Source organism: Hevea brasiliensis, chromosome 14, assembly GCF_030052815.1.
Source record: "Hevea brasiliensis isolate MT/VB/25A 57/8 chromosome 14, ASM3005281v1, whole genome shotgun sequence".
In the NCBI taxonomy this organism is placed as follows: Eukaryota; Viridiplantae; Streptophyta; class Magnoliopsida; order Malpighiales; family Euphorbiaceae; genus Hevea; species Hevea brasiliensis.
This window is the reverse complement of record NC_079506.1, coordinates 3,506,763-3,518,273: the sequence shown is the minus strand read 5'-3', so window position 1 is coordinate 3,518,273 and position 11,511 is coordinate 3,506,763. Positions and strand designations below refer to the sequence as shown.

At 28.3% G+C, this 11,511-nt stretch overlaps 1 pseudogene; it reads right to left on the bottom strand.

Annotated features, from left to right (window-relative positions):
• Positions 1-1,836: 1,836 nt before the first annotated feature.
• On the bottom strand, positions 1,837-5,006 carry LOC110651843 (beta-glucosidase 12-like; annotated as a pseudogene).
• Positions 5,007-11,511: the final 6,505 nt, after the last annotated feature.

Below are 11,511 nucleotides of genomic sequence, written 5' to 3'. Positions count from 1 at the left end.
ATCATTTTATGCACCTCATAGACCATGGTTACCACCTAGCATAGCATGCCATGGCCACCCAATTAGTAATAAGGTTTACCTTAAATGAACCTATAATCATATGTTACCATGCACTAGAATCTCTCTGTTACAAAATCCCAACTCAAGCTGGAGTCATGGTTTACGTCAAACTCCATTTGCTATGAATATTATATTCTCTTTTAATTCCAATTCTTGATTAAAAAGATTTTCTTATCAGAAACTCTTTTCTGATTAAATCTATCTATTCTGGCCAGGAACTTGAAACATTAAGAACAATTAAATGAACATAGGATTTTATCTCTATTTACTTAGAGGAATAGACTCCATCTTGATCAACACCTACCTCCATATATAACTAGTAGGAGCCAACACATGCCCATATACCCATACACAGTACAAGTATGAAAGCAGTATCAAACTCAAACTACCTATATACAAGATAACTGTGCTATCTCAGGTCTAAAGATTATATGCACTGATATGATTTATGACAAAACATTGACAAGGGTAAACTCCATGTGCTTGTCATAAGTGTCACTGGTTCGGCCTACTTATCATGTATAAGTGCCTATCATGTTTGTCTTATGGCATGAGACTCACCATTCCATCTTATTTATATCTCATATAAATAACTTGGGAACAAACATGAATACAATCTTTCCGGATAAGTCATGTCCTTATTATGAAGTATCATCGATTGTGAACCTATTTATGATACTTTGTACTAGAAATACTGTCACTCATATTCTTAACAACTTAAGAATAGAATTTCTAACAAAATATCAATGGACCTTTTCTATTACACATAAATATATTATGTAAACAGAAAAGTGGAAATGCCTTTTATTAATAAAAACATGTACAAGATACATATTAAATGATATGCTCTAGGGTATACTACTAACATTTTGATGGGTAAATAAAGAGGAAATCAAGCTTTAAGCTTGATAACAATGGTGGCGAGGGAGAGACCAAGGGAGACAGCAAGGAGAGAGAGAGAAGAGGAAGAAGAAGATAGTTGGTGGGATTTTGTCTCTTGTGAGTATTTATGTATATATTTATGTGTACTTTATTGTTTTTAATTTTCATAAATCTATTTCCTTTCTTTCCTTTCCTTTCCTTTCCTTTTCTTTTCTTTTCTTCTTCTTTCTCTTCTCATTTTTCAAATTCAAATTCATAAATTTAATTTATGTTAATTATTTTATTTCCTAATTTTTAATTTCACCTTTAGGTCAAAATTCACCTCTAAAGGAGAAATGACCAAAATGCCCTTCATAGTACTCATCGGGTTATTTTTATTATTTTATACCAACTAATAAATTCTCTAAATTTTTCCTATATTTTCTTAACATTTATTTCTTTAATTTATGCCTCCTCACTATAGTTTAGGTGTAGTTCCAGACATTTTTTACTGTCCAAACAGACATGAGTTGTCGGAACAGTTAAATGTACGGACTACTTATGGTGAAGGTATTACAATAAGTGAATGACATATATAAGTAGGACTGATTTATAACCCCATTCTTTTAAGATTTTGAGATGAGTGTGGTATGAAGTTCATGAGTTGATTCTTTTACAAGGCCTACCAAGAGAATTCTCTCATATAATCATATTTAGCTTAATAAATAGTTTCACCAACAAATTTATTACAACACACTAGGGCATGCTTGGAATTCCCAGAAGGGAAACTGCATCTGTACCACCAACAAATTTATTACAACACAAGCAAGGTCACTGGAGCTGAGCAGTAGTCCAATGATATTATTTAACTGCAAGAAACTCAAAAGTTATGCAAATCGACATGGCACCCTCACATTACAGGTAGTATTTGCCAAGCTTCCTTGAAGTAACCTGGGTGATCTGTTCTGGACGCAGGCTATCACATTGGGCTGGAGTCGAAAAATTAATGAACTTGCAGAACCAAATAGCTGAATCCTTGGCGGATCTTTTCAGGTTATCTTTGTAGTCTACCTAATACAAACCAAATCTTGAAGTATAACCAATATTCCATTCAAAATTGTCTATATATGACCATGCAAAGTAACCTGTAACATTAACTTTGTCTTCCCTGTCAAAACCAACCATTAGGAAAATTAATAAAGGATTATATTAAAATAATATATATATATATATATATATATATATATATATATATATACATTAGTATGTTGGAGATTGTACATACTCGATCGATTTGAACACATTCCACGTATGATTTCGATAATAATTAATTCTGAATTGATCTTTGATTGCTTCACCAACGGGTTGAGTTTCGTTATTATTATTGTCAACCCCAAAATTAAATATAAAAAATTTAAAGAAATTATACCAAAGTATAGTTATAATTTGCTAGCTAACATTCATACAAGACAAAGGCATTGACCACTTACCATTTTCAGTAATATAAATTACTGGATTATCATATGTATCTTTTATATATTTTAAAAGACGTCGGATACCTTTTGGGAAAATGTAAAACCAAGGAGAGTAAGCCTGCAAATTTTCATTTTTATGTCAGTGATACTATTAATAAATATATATAATTATCTTTTTATTATATTTTTATCATCCATAATTCTCTCTTTATTATACTAACCTTTTCACGAATGAGATTACCATTATAATCATAAGCCGTAAAGGAAAAATAAAAGCTATTATATATATATATATATATATATTATGATTGTGCATTAACTTACGAGTTATATTGACGTCACTATCAGTTTTGTATTTAATAAAATTTGAATCAACATAAGCATTTGGTTTTGCATAATATGAAGTGTAGTACTGTAATCCAATAAAATCATATGATTTTTTAAGCAGTTTAATTTCATTGTCAGTAAATGCTAGCAATCTATTTCCAACTAAATTCTGGACACGCCTTGGGTATTGACCATAGTTTAGAGGATCCATCCACCTGAAGAATATGAAAAACAAGTACATTATTTAAAGACTTGTGTACCTAATAAATAATTAGTTACTAGCTTAATTTTAAAGAAAGACTCACAATCCAAACATGAAATCAAGGGCTGTCTTGGATGCTTCGATATCAACTTGTCTATTAGAGAGAGGTTCAAACCAAAAGGTAAAAAGTGTTATCCCGATTTGACCACCTTGAATTTGTTGCACAGTAAATATAATAGTAAACTCAGATCTACCTGTATATCTACTTGAGAAAAAAAAGAAAATAATTAATTAAACACATGTACATACCTTGTATTTTTTTTTATATATGTTTACAGCTGCAGCAGGAGCAAGGAGTAGATGATGTGCAACTACATAAGGTTCAGTGGCTGAGTTTCCGGCACGAAATTTACTATTCACCCAAGATGAGCATAGACTAGGGGCAAAATTTCCATCATCATAGGCAAATCCACTAAGTGCTCATGGTTCATTGAAAGTCATCCAAAATCTCACATTCTCACCAAATTCTTTAAAAAGAAGATCTGCATAATCTTGATAATCATCCCTATATTTTATGCAATCATTTAATAATATATTTTATTAGTTAGATGATTATTGAACAAAATTGATATGAAAGTTGTAATTTAATATAAAGTTGTATATTTACACAATAGTACGGCTTAGAAAGCCACCATACTTGTCTTCAAGGGCTTGAGGAGTATCCCAGTGAAAAATAGTAACAAAAGGTTCTAATTCTGAATTTTACAACAAAATAAATTAGAAGTTTATTGTAATTTTCTAATTTCATTAAGAGACTAGAAAATATTTGACGTAATTTTAGTTTGTTCAAATTTTCCAATAAACATTTGACGTTTTATTATGCTATTAAAATGAGATTAAAAAAAAAAACCGTCAATATTATTATCATTTTAACATATTTTCTAAATACTATAGACATAATTTTTCTATTCGCAATTTTGAATCCTTTAAGGAGAAAGGAGATATTATCACCATTGTCTTTAATTTCTTTGATAACATTATGATAAAATTGAATTCCTTGATCGTTCACTCCATCGCGGATGCTTCCAGCTGAACATTTAAAATTTCAAAAATAAAGTTAGAAAATTTTAAATATGTAATGTAGCAAAATTCATATGAAGCCACCACATGTTGAAGGGTTTAAATCTTGATAAAATACTTACTAGGTATAACTCTGGACCATGAAATGGACATTCTGAAAGCTTTAAAACCCATCTTCTTCACATTTGCTATATCTTTCTACAAGATTAGTTTCACAAATTTTATTTAATTTTATTGTTGATAATAAACAAAGATTTTTTGGGAGAAGAAAAAAAAAATTAGAAGAAGTTTTGAGTATTATACTTCAAATCGATTATAGAAATCAACAGCCATGTCTCCACTTTCGCCATCCTTAATCCTATCTGCAAGATTATATAGAAATAATTAACGTTGTGTATATATATATTATTGATTAAATAATTTACTCACATACACACGAAGATACGTACCTGGAGTCTCATGGGTAAATGTGTCCCAGACACTAGGTCCTCTGCCCGTTTCACTTCCTGTTCCACCTTCAATCTGAATGCCACCAACAAGAGATCAGTTAAACAATAGCTAGCGAAGAAATACTCAGAATGTTTAGTTGTTTATCTTCATCCTATCAGGAATTTTTTTTAAAGTGACATTTTATTATTGAAAAACCAGGAAAAGATTTGTTTGAACATGCCAAAACTATATCAAGGTAGAAGAGGCTAAGTGTAAAAACCTGGTAGAATTACGTAAAACATGAAGATTGAAGAACTTTCACTCTAACATGCGAGTGAAAAAGAGATATTGCATGGGAGACCACAAAAATACTACAATCCCAGAATAAAGGTTTATATATATACCTGATAAGCAGAAGTGGCTGTACCAAAAGTAAAATTAGGTGGAAAATAACTACTGCCAAAGTCTTTTGGGATATCACAATCACAATCATCCCTTGCTGGCTCAGTAAGAGCCATTAGGCATGCAAGGGAGATGAGCATTCCCAGCAGAAGAGAGTGTTTAATAGCCATATTGATGGCATTAAGATTTCAAGTGCTTGTGTGGTTTTCACTTCTTGGCAATGCCCCCTTTATATAGAAGTTCATGCTAAGGCATGAAATTGTAAATTTGTCCACGTGATGAATTGCATGCATGGTTGCTGCGTCTAATCTATAATATAGCATTAAAATAATCCTAAGATTCGTCGATATCTTCCATGGTTTTCCTACTTATTGTTCCGTTTTTATTTAATAAAACAATGAAGGTTTCTTCGTGCCATGCAATATTCTTCTTTACAGAATCAAACATATTTTTAAACGTAATTTGATTGAACTTCAGATGATTTTTTTAGAACTAATTTTAACTTTTAGATTGATTTTTTTTCTCCAAATAATATATTATCTCGTTTTGCAAGAATATATTATATGGTTAAATATTTACATATATTCAACCACTAATGGTTAAAAGGTTCAAAGCTAATCAACAACTAAAAGTTTTATCTTTTAGCGCTGTAATTGTAATTTTAAATCGTTAATCTCTGGGCCTAAATTCTCTTTTATTATTTAGCCGCTCCATTCTCTAAATTCTCCTCATTTTCTCTCTTTATTCCCTTTGTGAGCTCTTTGGAGTGGCCACTAGTGAATATTTTCACCGTTGATTCTTTTTCTCTTTTCTTGTTATTTTTTTTATTCTGCTCAGTCTATTCTTATTGATGGATTGGAGTTTAATATCCTCCTTAGTAAGAATTTATTGTCTTATCTTCTATGAGGATTTGCTATTTTTTCTTTTGCGAGAATTTGTTATTTCTTTCATATTGAGGATATACATTTTCTTTTTATCATGAAGTCATTAGGTACTTTGCTTTATTATTTGGGTAGGAGTATAATAATAGGAAGTACAAATTTTCTATTCATAAGAATATTAAAGTGTAATTATTTTTACTTTTTAGATCAGTCTTATAGAAAAACTTTGAAGTTGAATAGTGATAGATTACAACTGAATGGAACATATTTCTCATTGAATGACTAAATAAAATATTTTGTCAGCAGATCAACTTCTTCAAATCAAAATAATTACTATTATATTTTATATAAGTAGTTTATATTAGATGTTGTTATACAAAATTATAGTAGCATAAAATTCTGTATTTCAAATATTTGTATTCTTTCTTCATTTAATAAAAATTCTATCTTTTATTTTTTATTTAAAAAAAAATGTTAATCTCTGACTTTTTAAGAAAATATTTTAAGAAATTTATTTTTATCAAACGCCTTAAATGTAGTTGAAAACTCAATCAATGGAGCACATAATTTTTGTCCAGATATTCATAAATGATAAAATTTTTTGAAATATTGGTGCCAGTTATAATTATCCTAATGCATGCATGACCATATTATTAGGAAATGAGTAAAAAAATATTACATATGAAGAAATATATAGTAAATGAAATGAAATTAAAAAAAAAAAAAAGATTAGATAATTGAAGCCGACACTTTAGAATGGACGATAAAACCAATGCAAATGGAGACCGACAGACAAACTTGAATTTATGAATTTTTTTTTTCCTTAAAACGATTCGTTTTAGTAATGAGCCATAGACGCAATAATGAAGCAATCATTGTTGTGTTCTTGTAAATTAGATTACTAGGGGTCAAAATCATAAATGGCTCGCTGGACATGTTCTTTATATGAGTAGGGGTCAGGGTTCGATTCGATCTAAAAAATTATAAATGAAATAAATTAAAAATTCTCACTGTTTAAATTAAATTACATTAAATTCAATATAGTATAATTTTTTTTTCAAATCAAACCAAATTCAATCAATTTATTTGATTCAATTTTATTATTTTTTATTAATCAATTTGAGTTTCAAACCAAAATCACGTCATACTTAACTTCAATTTTTTTTAATTCTAATTTAAAGAACTAATGATAATTAATTAAAAAAATAAAATATTTGATTTAATTTGATCCTATCAACTTTTTTCTAAAAAAATAAAATTAAATAGATTAAATTTCTTAAAATCAAAATTAAATCATTATAAAAAAAATAAAATAAAATTTCTCTTCTTTTATTTTTCTTAAATATTATTATGGGAAGGGCGATTATTGGGAAAAAAAAGAAGCTTTGTTAATGTGTAGAACATAAGCGTCTAGTTGTCTCTCCAACCGATAATCTTTTTAGTGCCCTTTATTTATTTTTTTTTAAATTTAGTAGAGACACAATATTAAATGAACAGAAGTAACCTTTTATTTTATCATAAAAAATAAATAATTTTAAAATAAATTGATAATAGACTTAAACTGAAAACCTCTCTATTCCCTATATTTTAATAATTTACTCAATTGACATTCAAAATTATTTACTTATTTCAAAAGTATATTTTTAAAAATAATAAAAAAATATATAAATTTATAGTTTTAGAAGAATTTTCTTTTGCCTATTAAAAAAAATCAGATCTAAAAAGTTTAGAAGGTTTAGAAATATTATCCTGTTTTAAAAATATATTAAATTTAAGCTAAATATTTATTATTTATTTACAATATTTTATTCATCATTGATTTAAAATTATACTAAGAAATAGTTAATTATACATAAGATTTATCAATACCGCTTACATAATAAATCAGTGATTCTGTATAAGATATCGATATGAAATGACAATCACATATATATGAATATATATACATGGGTGAGTTAAAAAAATCTATAACCATCTTAAAGTTTTTTTTTTTTAAATAATAACTACATATTTACTTATATATCTAATTATCATTTATTTGTCATTCTATGTTAGAAGCTAACATGTAATTATAGTGATACTATATAATTTCTCCTGTTTTACGGTCCACATAAGGTTAATCTTTTTTAAATTTATAACTGTCTCTCCCAATAATGCCTTATCTATAAATTGAATATAAATTCTTTCCTTAAGAGTATAGTGAGTTTTACCACTGCACTAATATTTGTTAATAATAGAGTTATTACATTTAATTTAGTTAAAATTTAATTAAAATTAAAAAAAAATAAAAAAGAAATTGAGAGTTTATCAATTGTCAAAACTGGTGTGCGAGATGCTTATCTACTTTTAGTAGACTGACATACGTTATTTACTTTTTATAATCTTTTATTAATTGGGATTGATTTAATTACTATATCATCAAGTAATTAATTAATTAATTAATTAATATTATATATATATATATATATATATATATATATATATATATATATATATATAATTTGAGCTTAATTGTTTATTAGTAATTCCTGTAAACACTGTTTATAATAATAAAACTTCAATAAAAAAATTAAGGAAAAAAAAGAAAATAATTGACATTATTATTTCCATATATATTTTCCTTTCTTAATTTTCAAGCTAGCTCTTGATCGGTCGCATGATTGCATTCTTCACAAGCTAAATCGTTGTGATTGTGAAAATTCAATAGAAAATTGTTGAGTACGTAAGTGGCAAGAAAACTGTCATATATATAGCTTTTGAGTCGATGCATATATATAAAATAGTGCATTCTTCAAGCCTAATTAAATCATGAGGAAATTCAGAAAAAAAATGTAGAGTAAGTGGAAAGAAATTAAACATGTAAGATATATATAAAAGGAGAAATTTAATTAAGAGATTTGATTTGATGTATCTTATTAAAAAAAGGAGTTTAATAAGCTGGACACAAAGAAGAAGTAAAGAACACTCCCAAAATATGGGTTAAACTATATTAAAAATCAAAAAATAATCCTTTTTAAGTCAGAAATATTGATTTTTTCTGACAATGAGGTTATCAACAACGTCCTAGCCACAACTGTTAATCTTTTCTTCTTTAATTAACTTATTTTTTCATCATAGTCTTGTTAATCATTTAAATTTATGCTATTTTACCTATAAATTTTAGTGTATTTTGTCCCTTTAATATTTTTATTTTTCTTTGAATCTCAATATTTTTATATAAATTTTATTTATATTTTTATATCATTTAATTTTAATCTTTTAATATTTAATATTTTATTTTAATCCATATATTTTTATTGGCATCTCATTTAGTTTTTTTTTTTTCTACCCACCCCAAATTGATTAATTTTTCTCGACCCCACACTCTGATCCTTATATTGTATGGAATGAGGACAAAGAGTTGATCTCTGTAACTTGCCCTCATAACTTATTATTTATATAAAAATAATTTATTTTTATATTTTTATGTATCTAAATATAAAATTTTTAACAAAAAAATATATGTATAATATTAAGATTATGTCTAAACCTTTATTTTTAACTTATAATTTATTTTCAATGAATATATTTATATTACATTATGATAAATGTGAAGCCCCTTACCCGTCTACCGTATAGCCGAGCAAGAAGTGCCACATTCGGTGCCGAAGCACCCTATCTTGTTTTATCATATCTATTGTAAACTTTTGATGTCATTTAAAACATGTATTCTATGTGTAGAAATTTTTTTTTTATATATCTTATTTCTGTGGAGACCCGGACAGAGCCTCCCTTATTTTATTAGCATCTGGCGGATTCCACTAATCACCTGTTAACATGTCCATATTCATTTTACACATTTCCATATCATATTCTCATGTATCATATCATTTACAATTATTTATGAGATCTCAAAATGAAGTGTCATCTATTGCATTCATATGGAAATTTATAGATAATAAATTATAAGTTTTCATTTCAAGTCCAAAATAAAATACATCATAAACTAGTAATTACATCATGACTAGACATAATGAACCAAAATACTAGTCTACACACGGGCCTTACCAAAATACAAAAGACTGGTGAGGTGACTCTGATCAGTGGCAGATCTGATTGGAACTCTGTCCAAATACTACTGTGGCGACTGCTGATCTTCAGTACCTACGCGATGGAAAACCAACGCGCTAAGCATAACGCTTAGTGGTGCATAATTTTTAATAACAATAATTACAAAATTGAATTAATATTTACAAATCATAAATTCTGGGTCTTTTACATTTTTTTTTATTACACTTTGGAAACAATTAAAATTATTGGGATCTTTCCTGTTTACTTATTGTATATTCAGTATTAATTAATTATTATCAATGCCCAAGAAACCTATAACAAATTATAAAAGCTGGATACACGGGAGTATACGGGTTAGACAGCCATATGTCTACCTCAGATACATCCACGAGGCCACCGTCGCACGAGACCATTTCAGCTTGTAAAGCCAGAAATAAAGTAGGCACGATGGCCAGTAAGTAGGTATATAGCCTGTAGAACAATCATACCTGACATATATTGTCAGTTCATGATTTTCTCGGTAGGCAGTACTGCTATCTGTAGTCCCTAATTGGTATACCAATTTATCTAACTAAATAAATAAGTCTAGGTATACTATGGGCAATTAATTTAGCACTATTCACTGTTACTATTTTTTATTACTGTTCATTGGTACCATTAATTTCATATAAATAGGAAATTAGTCATAATTTACATATTCATATCATTTTTAATATTTAATTTTCCTTATGAGTATTTTAATTATCATATATAGCATTTTTCCCATGACCCTTTCTTTAGGTTCATGTTGATGTGTTATCTTTATCTAGAAATTTGACTAGGTTAGGATGTCTATTTAGTCACACTTCCTTCATAACAATTGGTCCTCTATGTTTAAATTGAATTTTAGTTTTTGAATCACTAAATTTTGAGTTATAGAACTCAAGTTATGGTCAAAATACCATAACTGATCTCTTTGCCTCTAAGCTGTCCAGAATTTACAATTCCTGGTCAATAAACTTTGGCCAGTCATTTGATCATTTTATGGCCATTTTTAGACTTAGGTTCCTTCACAAGATATGTTCCTCTATGTCTTAGGGACTCCCAGGTACAATTTCATAATTTTTCAAGCTTGGTATAGTGAGTTATGGTTAATGTATTAACCTGGACTCTCAGTCCTATAAGGGCAAAAATCAATTTCAGGGCAGTATGTTTGACCCTCTTTTTAGGGTCTTTGCACTTAGAATTTGGCAAAGGTGTCTAAATCAATATTGTATCCCTAAGTATCATGTTTCTAGATCATATTGGCAAATCTCAAATGGAATTTCCTAGTGGGAGTTATGGCCAAATGAACACACAGGTATCAAATGGCATTCTGGGTTCAACTTAACATTTTCTAGATTTCAATTCCTAACTTTGGCTAATATTTTCCCTAGGATGCAATGGTTTCTAGAGCTTGGTCAAAACATAAAAATTGTTGTGCTATGTCTTATAAAACTTTTGGCACTAGTTTCACTCAATTTTCAGCTTTGGAGACCAAGTTATGGCATTTTTGCCAAAACTGGTCAAGCATACCAAAGAAACAGTATTTTGGACAATTTCTGGATTGGCAGTTTTAGTGACTCATATTTTGCTAACAATTTAATTTGGTTAAAAGCAAAACTGGGTTAAGTGGTCTTCATGAAAAGTGTAGCCCTATGTCTAGACTTTCCATTGGTAAAATTTTAGGTCATTTGGACTAGTATAGAGAGAGTTATGACCAAAT